A 17,583-nucleotide genomic window follows, 5' to 3' on the forward strand; every position below is an offset into this window, starting at 1 on the left:
TAAATACACCTACAGCATTTCAATCATTTCAATTCTCCAACTGTTCATTTTGTATGTGGCTGATCCTCCCTATTTTTCCTAAAAATTTATGATGAAAAATTCCGTGATATTAATATTATCTAAAACACTTGTAATTGCTCAATGGCCAAATATGACTCTGAAGTATGAAAAGTGAATTGCTTAATCTTGTAATGTCACAGTTAGAGTTTCCTGGGGACTAAAAACATGACGCAAAGAACGAGGAAGGCATTTGGATGTCAGCTTCATAAAATAGTTATTTCAGTTTCCTGAGTTGGCAAAAATGTAATATTGCTTAATGCAACAATGGTGCAACCACACAGAGGGTTTCCCTCCTTTTTACTTTACATACTGTTAGATACAGAGATAAAATCCCAGAAGACACTTTCAACCTGTCCCAATCTCCAAGAAAACAAAAGAAAAAAATCAGTTTAGGACAAACATCCAAAAAGTAAAAGATCACATATTGCATATGTTCATTCAAAAGTGATAAATGGTCACATCTTAGAAAGGGTCTTCTCCTTTTTCATTTCCTCTCCCCTATTATCTGAATCATAAATTCAACACTGCAAGAGACTTTAGAGGTTATTTTATTCAACTTTTTTAATTTAAGAGAAAGGAAACTGAGGCCCAGAGAGATCAAATGAACTGCTCCAGATCATAGATTTATTCAGTGTAAGAACTGAGGTTTAAGTCTTCTGACCCCAGAGCCATCACTGTATGGACTAGCACCTTACCTCTACCTTTGAGAAGCCTTGAACAAACAAGGTATGGTCATGAAATTGAGCTTTCCATTCCAATTCACTCAAGAAATAATTACTGAATACTTATTATAAATACTACTTTCTACAAATCCTGTTGTGTGTATGAGAGCCAGAAAAACAGAGACAGAGATAGAGACAGAGACAGAGACAGAGAAAGACAGAGAGACAGACAGACAGATAAACTACAAGATGGTCAGAAAAAGCAATAGAAAAATACTCTTAGGATCTCTTTTAAAAACTTTGGAATTGATTGTTTGACATGAGACACTGGCACAGGACCACCAGCATGGTGTGTCCTTTTAAGAGAAGATGTTATGCTTTATAAGCAAAGCAGAATTGAATTAGCCCAAAGTCAAAGTGAGATGCACAAAATTAGAGAAGCCACCCCAAATGTTGATAGGAACTATGTGTGACTGATCTGTGGCAGAGCATTCTGAGCTCATCTGATCAATCAGATGAATATGTGTTTATACGTATATACATGTATATGTGTATAGGTAAATATATGTATATATATAAGTAAGCATATGCACATAACCATGTAAGTATACATGAATGCATAATGTTTAACTTTGTATATATGATAGACATGTATATTTATATGTGCATGTGTATGTATATTGATATGTGTATATACCTATGTATCTGAAAGGTTCAAATAAGATGATATAGATAAAGTGTTTTGCTCATCTTAAAACATTATGCAATTATTATTCATAGCACCAGTTTGTTCAATTATGTTGTCTTTTTTTGCCAATAGGGTCATTCCTCCTAAAAAAAATGTATTATTAGGTTAGAAATACTAATATCAATGTCTATCTAGATAGACCTAGATTTGTGTGTGTATATATATACCTATAATATACATATATACTTAAATGTGCATAGACATATGTGTATGTGTGTATACACATATATTCAGACAAGTGTCAGAGAGGCTAGATAGAGCTTGAAATAAAAAAATAAAATAAAATCAGTATTTCAATCTCATCTCAGACATTTACCAGCTATGTGAATCTGGGCAAGGCATACAATCTCCCAACATCAGTTTCCTCCTCAATACTTATAGCCATTGCCTACTTTACAGAGTATTATAAGGATAAAATGAAACAAATGTGCAAAGTGTTTTGCTTAACCTAAAACACTACATGTGTATATATACATACATATGTTATTTATTATCATTATACTCTATCCCCACCCCAGAAATCTGGTATTCACATGGTTGACTATATTCATTCATATCATAAAATCATAAGTCTGAGATGTTACCTAGTCCAACCTGTCTTTTAATAGAAATCTTACCCACAATATCCCAGGCTACTAGTTAAGCAGTATCGTTGCTTAAAGATCCCGGGTATTAGGAAATTCTCCCTTTTTTTAACTCCTTTTTTTTTTTTTTTTTTTTTTTTTTTTAGCTCTAATTGTTAGGAAATTTTGTTCTTATTTTTTCCCAAGCTTAAATCTATCTCTGGAATTACCATGCATTCCTCTTAATTCTGCTCTTGAATTAAGCACTTTCTTTCCCCTGAACCCTATTATGTCACACCATCCCATTCTTTCTCAGAAGATAATTTTGTTTCACTCCTAATTTACTAAGAAATTCAATCACTCTCTAGTGAGTTCTCCCATTTCCTAATTCCTAATTCCTAATTTCCTAATTCCTTCATCAAATCTCTCTATATCACCACCTTTCTTTCCTTTGCTAGAGTCTCTGAGAACAAGTTGGCCTTTTCTATTCTTGTCAAGACAAAATTCTCCACCTATGCTCTTGATCCCATCCCATCTATTGATCATGTTCTTCCTCTCTCACCTCTTCAATCTTCCATTTTCACTAAATTCCCTCCCTGCTACTTTAAAAGTAGGTATAGGTATCCATTAGCCTTGAAAATTTCATTTAATCCTGCCATTGCCTCAAACTCTTAGCTCTTATCTTTCATTCTTTCACAGAGATAGAGACAAACAGATAAACTACAAGATGGTCAGAAAAAGCAATACAAAAACACTCTCAGGGTCTCTCTTAAAAACTTTGGAAATGACTGTTTGACATGAGACACTGGCACAGGGCCACCTCTACAAAAGGACAAACCTCTACAAAATCTAGTCCATACTTACTATCCTAATTTCCACCAAATCACTCCTTATCCTCTTGACATGTGGTTTCTGATACCACTGCTTAGTAAAACGACTCTTTTGAAGGTTACCAATGATTTCCTAACTGATAATATTGATGACTTTTTCTTATAAATTAGCTAAAATATGGGAGTAGGATTTCCACATATGGTAGGTACATTGACAAATTCTCAACATTGACTAAAATTTTTCTATTTTCTTTCTATCATTCTATGACAAAGTATGAATCATTATTCTTGACTCAAAGGTCTTTCTGTAAGTGACTTTGAATTTTTCCAATGGAAAGTTCTACAAAAGACCCTAGAATAATGTGGAATAGCATCCCTGCCCTCCTCTCCTCTGCTCTTCTCTTTTCTCCTCTCCTCTCCTTTTCTGTTCTTTCTCTCAAATACAATCTTCTCACTACTCTCTCCCTTGACTCCCCACTGCTTGGCCAAGTGGCATCAATGCCCTCAGGAGTTTCCTGCTCTATTTAAAACTTGTTTATTTGCTGTCTGTACTTTTATAAAGTTTTATCTCCAGATAAGGATAAGCTGGTTTCTCTTGCATTATGAACAAGCATTTGCTATAAAAAGAGTCATCTCCATGTGGGAGGGAAGGTCAAGAGTGAACTCTGAGACTAGTTGCCTTGGACTTAACTTAAAGCCTATATTAATGTGCTTCACTGACTATACAAAGAGAGATTTCATTATCAAGGATTTATTTATTTGGATTCTTGACTTCCTGTGTCTCTCTTTGAATGTACATATTTCAAGAAAGGATTAAATACATTTAGCTAATTTTACAAATACATTATTGAAATACAGGTCCATATCTGATCAAATGCCAAAGCTAGACTATCCCCATAGTGATTATCTAACTCAAGTCCTTAAAAGAATTACAGAATCTAAGGTTTGGAAAGGATATCAGAGATCTTCTAATAAAACCATAAATCTCTTCTGGAAATTACTTGACAAACAGTCATCCACCCTCCACTGTAAAATATTATTTTGGTTTTTTTTTTCCCTAACAAAAATAACCACAGTACTTGAGCCGAAGAGAAGTGAAATAATGGGTAGACCAAACAAGGAAGAAGTATAAAAAAGGAAGATAAAGAAAGGTGTGACAAACTGTAGCCATTTTGCAATTTTGCTTGGGATTGGCCTTGTTGATAGGAATCTAATGGAGAAAAGATAACATATAAGAGAATGCTACAAAAGAGGAAAAGAAAAATACATGTTTGGTGAAATGACTAGAGATTTCTAGGAAATTCTTTGAAAGGCTGGAGCACTGAGCCAGATAAGGTTAAAGTTGTTCTATCAAAAAGCTTAAAGTGGTTCCAAGAACAAATCCATTTTTCCTGTGGGGAATGAAAGTGATAGCAAGATGAAGTATGACATGGCTGAAGAAGTTCAGGAAATTGTTGCATAAATCAACCCCCCATCAATAACATTCTTAATTTTTTATAGATTAATATTATATCCAGGCAATTATCAGTGGAGGAGGAAGAGAAGAAGGAGCAGAAGGAGGAAGAGGAGGAGAAAGAGTAGCCTTAGAGTTGGAAAGAGCTAATTCAAATCTTTCTCTTATTTTTACTAGTTCTATAATGTTGAACAAGTCACTTAATCTCCAACTCAATTTTCTCTTCTATAAAAGGACCAGACAATAGTATCTATTTATTGTGAGACTCAAATGAGGTAATATATTAAAAGGTACTTTGCTAACCTTAAAGACCTATGTGAGAATGAGATGTTATTATAATTACTATTACTTCAAGGCATCTGTGTAAACTTCTAGGTTGTATATGTATTCCAACTATGACAACACATCCAAACCTTCTCATTCTTTGAAATTCTTTTCCAAGTTCTCCTGCAAAACTTCCACAAGGGACCATATTGATAGGGGCTTTTTTTTAGATCTCTGCACATCGCATGTCTATCCATGGAACACATGAGTCATTTATCACTTATCCTTAGATTTCTATATATGGCTAACCCTTATTTTTTCTAGTCATACATTTTTTCTGATGACATTTTTATGACAACTCTCCTAAAAAATTCTTCAGATATAATATACTGTACCCAATTCATGTCTATCATTCACCTTTCCACTATTCTCTATGTGAATCTCAACTTTAATACTCCAAAGACTAGGTCTTTTCATGATTCATAGCTATATAGCATCTCTGAAAAATAAAAAAAGATTAGTTTAAAAGATGGGTCATTGTTTCAAAGAGAAGCATCAGAAGTCATCACACAATTTGCTAAATACAATTTAATTAGCTTTGCTTATTTTGTTCAATTTTGAACCTAACTAATTGCTTATACTCATTTTCTGATGGACCAGACATATGGGGTGTCCAACCAACTATAAATCCTTGCCTGGATATTAGAATTTATTTGTCCCCTTTTGTTGTTGTTAATTATTATTTTCTTCATTGCTAGGCTAAACTCTTCTAAATGATAATGATAACATAAAGAGATAGTAGTTAATGGATAGTGAAATCAAGAAGGTTTAGGTCCCACAACTGACACCTACTGTCTGTGACTGTAGGTGAATCCTTTAGCCTCTCAGTGCTCTAGGAAGCTCTCAGTCACAGAGGAGATGCTGACCACCTTTGAAAAAGGGAATTTTCTCATGTGGTAGTTATCCATATCAATGAAATCATAGGACTAGTCCTTATTTCCTTTGCATATCCTTTCTTTTTTATAGCTTTTTATTTACAAGACGTATGCATGGGGAATTTTTCAGCATTGACCCATGCAAAACCTTCTGTTCCAAATTTTCCCCTCCTTCCCCCTACCCCCTTCCCTAGATGGCAGATAGACCAATACATGTTAAATATGTTAAAATATATGTTAAATACAATATATATAAGCACATATTTATACAGTTATTTTGCTGCACAAGAAAAATCTGATTTAGAAATAAAGTAAAATAATCTGAAAAAGAAAATAAAAATGCAAACACAATAACAGAAAGAGTGGAAATGCTATCTTGTGGTCCACACTCATTTCTCATAGTTCTTTCGCTGGATGTAGATGGCTCTCTTCATTACTGAACAATTGGAACTGATTTGGTTCATCTCATTGTTGAAGAGAGCCATGACCATCAAGATTGATCATCATATAGTATTGTTTGTTGAAGTGTATAATGATCTCCTGGTTCTGCTCATTTCATTTAACCTCAGTTAAGGTAAGTCTCTCCAGACTTCTCTGAAATTATCCTTATAGTCATTTCTTATAGAACAATAATATTCCATAACATTCATATACCACAATTTACTCAGCCATTCTCCAAATGATAGGCCTTCATGCAATTTTCAGTTTCTAGCTACCACAAAAATGGCTGTCACAAACATTTTTGAACATGAAGGTCCCCTTCCCTTCTTTAAGATTTCTTTGGGATATAAGCCCAGTAGTAATACTGCTGGATCAAAGGTTGCATATCCTTTCTAAAAGGTTCCAGGGCTTGATGTCATCAATGTAATGCCAACTACTGCAAATGGAAACATCTGGACAGCCTCACCATAAAAATGATGAGGAACTGATTTCTATTTGGATGCTGCCCTGGACATGACAGTGATGAATGTCTTTGGCCAGCATACCTTTCTTTGTTTTATGCCACAATTGCTATTAATAATCAGAGAGTTACCAAACAAATTTATCTTCCAAGGAATCTTAAATAATTTTGACATATGCTTGTGAGATACTTTGCTGGAGTAGACCCTTTAAAGCTGGATTTTTTTAAAAATAGTCAATGAACCAGAAACACAGTAGAATCTCCTATTACTTTATTCAGCCAACAGTTCTTAACCATGGCTCAAACCATAGACCCTTATGGAAATCAAATCTTTTGGACCCATTCTCAGAATAATGGTTTTAAATCATTGAAGGAAATGCTAAGTTTCAATTGGAAGTTAATAGGGAGGATAAATATATATATTTTTTTCCCTTTCAAGTTCATGAACTTCTTATAGGTTCATCTACCCCAAGGTAAGAATTCCTGCTCTATAACATTCAGTCCTTAGTGTGACTATAAAGATGTTTGTTTTGGTATATCCTTTGCCTGCCTATCCCCTTATCATATTTTCAGTACTAGTAATATTTATTAAACATCTATTACATATAAGATGTTGTGCTAAGTATTACTAAGACAAATAAAGTAAAATACAACTATCTCTTCCACATTGCTACTTTCCCCATCAGTTTCAATACGTTGTGGATCATACTAAGAAATTAAATGGGAATTTTAAAGGAGATTTATGGAAGCCTCAAATAATACACAAAAGCCAGCACACCACAAAGAAAAAATTTTGAAACTTAGAATTACATAATACATATATATATATATATATATATATATATATATATATATACATATATATATATATTCAACATATTTTATTTTTAATACTAAAAATACCCCATAAAAGAAAAATTTTTAAATTCAGACTTCTTCTCCAATATAAAGGGAGGCCCAAAATATTTTACAAGAATTTTCCAGATGAAAGGGGCTCTGTGCCTTAATCTCCATGATGCGGAAGAGACAATTATAGTCCCAACCATCTAAGAGCCTACCTTTTTTCACCAAGAATGCCTTCAGTTCATAGGAGGATCTAGCATCGGAACATCTTGCTGCCTTCTGATTATCACAATTTTCCCTAAATGAAGAAAATACATTCTCTCTCTCACCACACACACACACAGGGGGAGAGAGAGAGAGAGAGAGAGAGAGAGAGAGAGAGAGAGAGAGAGAGAGAGAGAGAGAGAGAGAGAGAGAGAGAGATATGTAGGATGTTCTCCCAATACTAGGCAGGAAGCATCCCTTTTTCTCAATATTCTCTTGAAAGTTTCAATATAGAAATTTTTTCAACCTTTAAGAAATTAATGGATTCAATTTAATTTCTGTAATTATCCCTAACATGAGAACTTTTGGGTATCTGACCAGGATAGTGGGAAGGAGGATGGGATGGGAGGACAGAAACCGAGTTCAATCCTTCCTCTGATATTCATTATCTGCATAATATTGAGCATTGACTTGGACCTCAGTTTCCTCATCTATAAAATATTACAGTTGAATAATATGACTTCAGAGACCCCTTCCGGCTCCAAGTCTATAATCATTTGACTTTCTTCTAATATGTGTGATAATTTTGAGAAAACAGAATCTGGCAGGAGAGCCTGAATGCAGAGAGCGACATTTCAAGGGGGGGGGGGGGGGCGGGAGTGGAAATTTAGCTCGTCCTCACTGAGAAAGTCACATTAAGGTTGATTTGGGGTTTTTATTTTGTTTTTGTTTTGCCCAGTTTAAAAATTTACACTGAACCTCCCCAGGCAAAGATTCATGAATTGAGATTTATTTTGTAAACCTCTGGGGATTTTAGAGTCTGCTGGTTACTGTAGTTCTCCCTGATGAGCTTTGCTACAGAAAATGTAACTAGTCACAACAATGGAAATGTTTGTTCCAGTCAAAGCTCTCTTTTCCTTATTTCCCCCCTCTCTTTTAAATCTCTCTGACCTTCTACCTCCCCTCTTTCCACAACCTTGGCACCACGAATACTAGCCAAATGAGCTCAAATCCATTAGAAGTTCTCAATGGCTTAGTGTCAGAATGATTGCTGGGCACAAATTTCAGTTAGTTTTCTGGGATGGGAGATGGAAGAGGAGATTTTTTTTTTTTGAGGGGGGAGCTATCTTTAAGGGAGGAAAGGTTTTTGAGTATAATTCTTCTGGGGATGCTCCTCCTTCTTACACATTTTAATCTAAAACTATCATTAACATTTTTGGAACAACTGAGAAAAAGGTTTGAGAAGGGCATCTTTCACTCACAGAGTCTGTAAATTGTTGCAGGCAGAGCTTTTGGCTTCTTCCCATCAAACTGGTAAAAACATGATTTTTTTGCAATCCTGGAGAGCAGGGCCAAACTTTCCAGTAGACTGATAACAGAACCCTGGCCACACCAGCACATGCAAGTTTTCAAGTCCTAACATCTCTGTAATCCTTGACAATAATATAAAGTGGCAACAGCAAGGATTCTGCAGTAAACAAATTAGGCCCTGCATTTCCCTTGTCCTTCTCTCTCAAGTACAATTTCCCATTGTTGAGAAGATGGGAAAGATGGGAACAGAAGCTAGAACTTGGATCCCTCCCTTTTGCTTGTTGGCATTCTTTCCTAGACCCATCCAAGCAAGATGGGATGTACAGAAGAATTAACTCAGAGAACTTGCAACATCTGTTTCAATCACAGTTATAATCAGGCCATGTAGTTTTGTGAACTTACAGATAATTTCAGATTCAGGAAACTTCTAGTATGAGCTGTCTGTGTGCTTCTGGGAAAATTATTTAATGCACCTGGACAACTCTCTAAGACTATTAGAGACTGCTGGTTTGAATGCTGCACTTGGTGTTTCAAATACTTACTAGCTGGGTCACATACTGATCAAGCCACTTAATCTTTATATGTCTCAGTTTCTTCATCTGTAAAATGAAAACATTAGAGTCATAACTTCACAGAGTTGTTATGAGATTTCAAATGATAACCTATATATGCTTTCTAAACTTTAACTGCCATATAAATGCTAACATCATAAGTTAAAGAGGAGGTGCTGATCTTCACTGATAAAGGAAGTGCTTAACTCTGACCTAGAGTAGACAGAGCAATGCCCTACAAAGATAAAATTGCAATTTTATTAAGCATTGAATTAAGGAAAAGTGAACAAAGGAAAAAAGAATTGATTCTGAAGGTAGAGATCCCACTTACTAGCTGTGTATTATTTTTGCCACTTACTAGCTGTGTATTATTGTTGCTGTTGTTCAGTGGTGCAATTTTTCATGACCCCATTTGGGATTTTCTTGACAAAGATATTGAAATAATTTGGCATTTTCTTCTCCAACTCATTTTACAGGTGAGGACACTGAAGCAAACAGACAAGTGACTTGCCTAGGGTCACACAACTAGTTAATGTCCCAGGCCACATTTGAAATCAGGGAGATGAGTCTTCCTGATTCCAGAACTGGCACTCTGTGTACTATGGCACCACCTAACTACCCACCATCTGTGTGGCATTAGGCAAAATATTTGGACCTGTTTCCTTATCCATAAAATGAGAAAATTGGACTAACTGAACCCTAAACTTCTTTCCAATTCTGCAACAATGATTCTATAAGGTTTTCCATATACAAGTTTTCATCTAACAATTCAGTTCTCAGTGAAATAGAGTTGTGAGTCTGAGAGTTTTCTTTCTAGCTTGGAGATTTCTTCATGTGGTGTTATTTTTTTGTTTGTATCCACTCATTTTGCATTCCTATCATCTCACCCTAAGGACATCCTATTATCTCCAATAGACAGCTGGTGGTACCAGTATCAGGAAAACTGCTACTCTATATTATTTTTTTCTTTCAATCACATCAGACCCTTTTGAAGCTGAGACTCTGTGCTAATTGATCCCCTAAACAATTAAGCCATAGAAAAAAATGGACCACCAACATCAAGCTGTGGCATTATATAGGTTCCATTTAACAAAAATCACTCAACTCTCTGGTTTTGATTTGAGTATGATTGTTTTTTTGTTTCTTTGGGGTTCTTGTTTGTTTGTTTGTTTGTTTTTGCTTGTGTATTTGTGTTGGGTTTTGGTTTTTTTGTGTTTTTTTTTTTTGGGGGGGGGCGGCAATTGCATTGAAAGTCTAAGTTCATCTTCTCTGTCCAGACAAAGGAAAGCGATGAAATAATTCAATAAAGAACTGATTCTTGGCCTTTCTATCTCAACAAACACATTTGAGAGAAAAAATAAATTCTATTGACAGTTCTTGTCGACTTCAATTGAAGAAAATGACTCATGACAGGAATATCTGCCCCATGACACATGGACAAGATTGAGACATGTGAGCTGAGGTGAGAAATAGTCTGAGGGTGTTGTTATCCAATCAGGGTTTGGACTGCTGCAAAAGTGCAGTTAATGAAATCTTAAGTAAAAACTTCTTGGGTTTTTGTTGTTGTTGTTGTTGTTGTTGTTGTTGTTGTTGTTTGCTTAGCACATCATCTATCACTTAAAAAATAATGACTAGTGATTAAAAAATTAAAAACACATCAGTGTAGTGGTAAAGGCAAAGAGATAGATTCCATCAGTGACTCAACCTTTTCTCTTGCATGTTAATTCTGACTTTGATTTTGTGCTTGACATTCCCTTTGGTCTGGGGTGTTCCTCCACCCCAACCAGATTTTTCCTGTGTTTCATAATCCAGATAAAGTTCCATCTCAATTTCACTGATACAATCCAAAAAGCATTATCAATCACCCCTTGGATGTAAGTTGCTGTGCTGGTTTCTAATAGTTACCATCAAAGCTTGGTTGGTCACAAAGATTCTGGGAGTTGTATTTTTTTCCTATTTGGGAATGGAGGAAGCTAACTAGGTTTAGAACTGGAGGTAAAGAGCTCTCCTGAGAGTTTTGAAGATCTTTCAAGAGAGGACAAGCACATGAGAGATGCAAAGAACTTCATCCATATATATATATATTCTTCCTCAAACATATCATGATAAAGGAGCTCTAAAGACACAAGTGAAGAGTAAATGACTGGGTTGTTTTTATTGTTATTATTGTTATTATTAATGAGCACTTGTTCTAGTAATTAGAGCACTGAAAAAAATAAACAAGCAAAACTGGCAGTCCAACTCCTACCCCTTCTCTTTCTTCAGTAGTGTGATATTGGTACCTATTTATAGTTGTGCCATTTTAAAAATTATGTTATATATTCTTTTTTATGGAACTAATCTTTCCCATCAACACCTATGACTGACTTTGTCCGTACATTTCCTGGTGTCATTGTGTTGATTGCAGGAGGGAATAGAACAGTTCTGAGAGTCACATAGGTCAGAGTGAACTCTCTTAGCAGGGCTATGATATTGTCCTTCCCAGGCCATTGTTAGAGGATTTTTTTTTTTTGGCTCTTTGAGAGCATAATACTGAATCATTTATTTCTTTTTTGTTTTAATTTAATTTTTTTTTATTCATCTTTCCAAATTATCCCCTCCCTCCCTCCACTCCCTCCCCCCAATGGCAGGTAATCCCATACATTTTACATGTGTTACAATATAACCTAGATACAATTTATGTGTGTAAATACCATTTTCTTGTTGCACATTAATTATTAGCTTCCGAAGGTATAAGTAACCTGGGTAGATAGACAGTAGTGCTAACAATTTACATTCACTTCCCAGTGTTCCTTCTCTGGGTGTAGTTATTTCTGTCCATCATTGATCAACTGGAAGTGAGTTGGATCTTCTTTATGTTGAAGATTTCCACTTCCATCAGAATACATCCTCATACAGTATTGTTGTTGAAGTGTACAGTGATTTTCTGGTTCTGCTCATTTCACTCAGCATCAGTTGGTGTAAGTCTCTCCAGGCCTCTCTGTATTCCTCCTGCTGGTCATTTCTTACAGAACAATAGTATTCCATAACCTTCATATACCACAATTTACCCAACCATTCTCCAATTGATGGACATCCATTCAACTTCCAGTTTCTAGCTACAACAAAAAGAGCTGCCACAAACATTTTGGCACATACAGGTCCCTTTCCCTTCTTTAGTATTTCTTTGGGATATAAGCCCAGTAGAAGCACTGCTGGGTCAAAGGGTATGCACAGTTTGACAACTTTTTAGGCATAGTTCCAAATTGCTCTCCAGAATGGCTGGATTCTTTCACAATTCCACCAACAATGTATCAGTGTCCCAGTTTTCCCACATCCCCTCCAACATTCATCATTATTTGTTCCTGTCATCTTAGCCAATCTGACAGGTGTGTAGTGGTATCTCAGAGTTGTCTTAATTTGCATTTCTCTGATCAGTAGTGATTTGGAACACTCTTTCATATGAGTGGAAATAGTTTCAATTTCATCATCTGAGAATTGTCTGTTCATATCCCTTGACCATTTATCAATTGGAGAATGGTTTGGTTTCCTATAAATCAGGGTCAGTTCTCTCTATATTTTGGAAATGAGACCTTTGTCAGAACCTTTACTTTTAAAAATATTTTCCCAATTTGTTACTTCCCTTCTAATCTTGTTTGCATTAAATACTGAATCATTTCATAGTTATATTTCCAAGGGTAAATTTTCTATGAAATGAGCTAATATTCAATCTGCCTCATCAGAAATAAACCTAACATAATGCCCCAGGATTTCACTAGGTCCTCAGGAAAGTAAAAAGGAGGGGGGAGATTTCTGCCTTCAAAGAATATGTATTCTACTAAGAGGATACAAGAGGTAAACAGATATATAAGTAAAAGATAATTTGAGGAGGTCCTATCTTCCTATAAATTTATATTCAATTCAATTCCAAAAATATTGATTGCATTTAATATATGAAAAGTATTAGGGATAAAAAGGTGAAATCATCCACAGTACCTCAGTCACTATATTTAAAGTGTGAAATATATGTAAAATATGCACTTAAAGAATTGTAGTAAAACTTGGAAAGTGATTATATGAGTTGCAAAAGTCAGGTGACATGCACTATAATCATCACATAATTTAGAACTTTTCAGTATAGTGCCTTTATTATTTTCTTTTTTTATTATATATTTTTTATAATATTATCCCTTGTATTCATTTTTCCAAATTATCCTCCCCCTCCTTCTACTCCCTCCCCCCGATGACAGGCAATCCTATACATTTTACATGTGTTACAATATAACCTAGATACAATACATGTGTGTAAATACCATTTTCTTGTTGCAAAATAAGCATTACATTCCGAATGTACATGTAACCTGGGCAGACAGATATTAGTGCTAACAATTTACATTCACTTCCCAGTGTTCCTTCTCTGGGTGTAGCTACCTCTGTCCATCATTGATCAACTGGAAGTGAGTTGGCTCTTCTTTATGTTAAAGATTTCCACTTCCATCAGAATACATCCTCATACAGTATTGTTGTTGAAGTGTACAGTGATCTTCTGGTTCTGCTCATTTCACTCAGCATCAGTTGATGTAAGTCTCTCCAAGCCTCTCTGTATTCCTCCTGCTGGTCATTTCTTAGAGAGCAATAATATTCCATAACCTTCATATACCATAATTTATCCAACCATTCTCCAATTCAACATCCATTCAACTTCCAGTTTCTAGCTACAACAAAAAGAGCTGCCACAAACATTTTGGCACATATAGGTCCCTTTCCGCTCTTTATTTTTCTTTGGGATATAAACCCAGTAGTAACACTGCTGGGTCAAAGGGTATGCACAGTTTGATAACTTTGGGGGCATAGTTCCAAATTGCTCTCCAGAATGGCTGGATTCTTTCACAACTCCACCAACAATGCATTAGTGTCCCAGTTTTCCCACATCCCCTCCAACATTCATCATTATTTGTTCCTGTCATCTTAGCCAATCTGACAGGTGTGTAGTGGTATCTCAGAGTTGTCTTAATTTGCATTTCTCTGATCAGTAGTGATTTGGAACACTCTTTCATATGAGTGGAAATAGTTTCAATTTCATCATCTGAGAATTGTCTGTTCATATCCCTTGACCATTTATCAATTGGAGAATGGTTTGGTTTCCTATAAATCAGGGTCAGTTCTCTCTATATTTTGGAAATGAGACCTTTGTCAGAACCTTTACTTTTAAAAATATTTTCCCAATTTGTTACTTCCCTTCTAATCTTGTTTGCATTAGTATTGTTTGTACAGAAACTTTTTAGTTTGATGTAATCAAAATCTTCTATTTTGTGATCAATAATGGTCTCTAGTTCTCCTCTGGTCATAAATTCCTTCCTCCTCCACAAGTCTGAGAGATAGACTATGCTCTGTTCCTCTAATCTATTTATTATCTCACTCTTTATGCCTAAATCATGGACCCATTTTGATCTTATCTTGGTACATGATGTTAAGTGTGGATCCATATCTAATTTCTGCCATATTAATTTCCAGTTTTCCCAACAGTTTTTTCCAAATAATGAATTTTTATCCCTAATGTTGGTATCTTTGGGTTTGTCAAAGATTAGATTGCTATAGATGTACCCTTTTTTGTCCTTTGTATCTAATCTGTTCCACTGATCTACCGGTCTATTTCTTAGCCAATACCAAATGGTTTTGGTGACTGCTGCTATATAATATAGCTTTAGATCAGGTACACTTAGACCACCTTCCTCTGAGTTTTTTTTCATTAGTTCCCTTGCAATTCTCAACCTTTTATTCTTCCATATGAATTTTGTTGTTATTTTTTCTAGATCATTGAAATAGTTTCTTGGGAGTCTGATTGGTATAGCACTAAATAAATAGATTAGTTTGGGGAGTATTGTCATCTTTATTATATTCGCTCGGCCTATCCAAGAGCACTGAATGTCTTTCCAATTATTTAAATCTGACTTTATTTTTGTGGCAAGTGTTTTGTAATTTTTCTCATATAATTCCTGACTTTTCTTTGGTAGATGGATTCCCAAATACTTTATGCTCTCAACATTTGTTTGGAATGGAATTTCTCTTTGTATCTCTTGCTGTTGCATTTTGTTAGTGATATATAAAAATGCTGAGGATTTATGTGGATTTATTTTGTATCCTGAAACTTTGCTGAAATTTTGAATTATTTCTAATAGCTTTTTAGCAGAGTCTTTGGGGTTCTCTAAGTATACCATCATGTCATCCGCAAAGAGTGATAGTTTGATTTCCTCATTTCCTACTCTAATTCCTTGAATATCTTTCTCGGCTCTTATTGCCGAGACTAGCGTTTCTAGTACTATATTGAATAGTAATGGTGATAGTGGGCAACCTTGTTTCACTCCTGATCTTACTGGGAAAGGTTGCAGTTTATTTCTATTGCATATTATGCTTACTGACAGTCTTAAATATATGCTCCTGATTATTCTAAGGAATAGTCCATTTATTCCTATACTCTCAAGAGTTTTTAGTAGGAATGGATGTTGGATTTTGTCAAATGCTTTTTCTGCATCTATTGAGATGATCATATGGTTCTGCCTTTATTATTTTCTAATGATTTTTTTTAAAATGATAGTCTCTTCAAATAGATTATAAATTTTCCTAGGTCAGGGATTATTTTATAAGCAAAATCTAAATGCAGTCACATTGTGGTCACCAGGGACATCTAAGTGGCGCAATGAATAAGATGCCAGATTCAGAGTCAGGAAAACTCATCTTCCTGAGATTAAATCAGGCCTCAGACGCTACAGTGTGATCTTGCACAAGTCACTTCACCCTGTTTGTGTCAGTTTCCTTGTCTTTAATGATTAGGAGGAAGAAATGGCAAACCACTCCAGTGTCTTTGCCAAGCAAACCTCAAATGGGGTCACAAAATGTGGGACATGAATGAAGCCATTGAACAACAAACATAGTTCTCAGCTTTTCTGGGGATTTAATTACTATATATGCTGATGGTCAAGTTGCACTATTTTTGGAAGGATTTTTCCAAAGGATACATTCATGAGGATGAGGTTTTCTCTTTCTTTCTACATAGTTTGCAAGTTAATAGTGTTAATTTCACAATATCTATTCAAAAATTGTTCCCAATTTTTTGTAGGTCAAATTGTGTCACTTATATCATTCTATTACTTTTGTCTGTGAAAAAACTGTGGTTCCAAGATCCAGTTTATTTACTGAATTTCTAAGATTTGGTGGGTGTTAATATTATAATTGTTACCTGTTGCAATTTACTAATGAATGAAATAATTTTAAAAGGATCCTTGTGTATTTACATAGAAATGCACATGAGATTGATGTATTATTTGCATACTTTCCCTTAAGTTATAAAATCTGCTTATAGTCTATGGTTTTCATATGTGTTTTCATGTACACTTTGAATTTAAATACTAGCATTTGTTCCCTATGAGTTTAATGTCTCTTGATCCTTCCTTTCCCCATACCCAGTTTATCATGAAAGAAATTGAGACTCAAGAAAATGAAATTACTTGGCCAGTGTAAAGGGGAAAGAAGAGTCAAAGCCAGGATTGAGAGTCAAAAGAAAGTTAGATTTGTGTGAGCATGAACAAATTACTTCCTTTCTCTGAATTGGTTTCCTCACCTGGAAAACCAGGATAATAACAACATTAAGTGTCATTTCACAAGACTGTCACCAAAATAGACTGTAATAATGTATATATAAGACTTTTCAAACCTCACAACAATATATACATCTATCCTTATTATCATTATAATCATCATCATCATTATTTATGATATTTTTTCTCATCTATTTTCTCTCACAGACTACAGTATCATAGATCCAAAAGTTTGGAGCAGGAGAAGGAAACATCCATCTCTCCCTTAACTTATGTGGAGAATGCTAGTATGACAAAATAAACTGCAGAAATTTCTTTGTATATTGGTCTGCAAGGCATAGCAGAATCTGGATCCCTATTTACTACCTCTGGGCATGTCAACTGGCTCCTGCAATAGTAAGGCTGTCCAGACTTTGGCTGGTTCAATGCCTATCTTCCAGACTAGGAAAATGATTTTTAGCGTTCTGTGGTCCAAAGAGCCCTGCCCATGCTTGTTGCCCTTTAGTTGACAGAAGTGACAGGAAGGAGAGAGGTTTGTATAGCCCAGAGACAGAGACAGCTGCCAAAGCTCCAATCAGCACAGTATGTAGTAAGTTTGCCAGGTGGGTTCCAAAAATAATATTCAAACTATCAGATATCTTACTGGACTTTCCAATGGCAGTCAGGGCAGTGAGATGATCATAA

This window comes from Sminthopsis crassicaudata, chromosome 2 (genome assembly GCF_048593235.1).
Source record: "Sminthopsis crassicaudata isolate SCR6 chromosome 2, ASM4859323v1, whole genome shotgun sequence".
Lineage (NCBI taxonomy): Eukaryota > Metazoa > Chordata > Mammalia > Dasyuromorphia > Dasyuridae > Sminthopsis > Sminthopsis crassicaudata.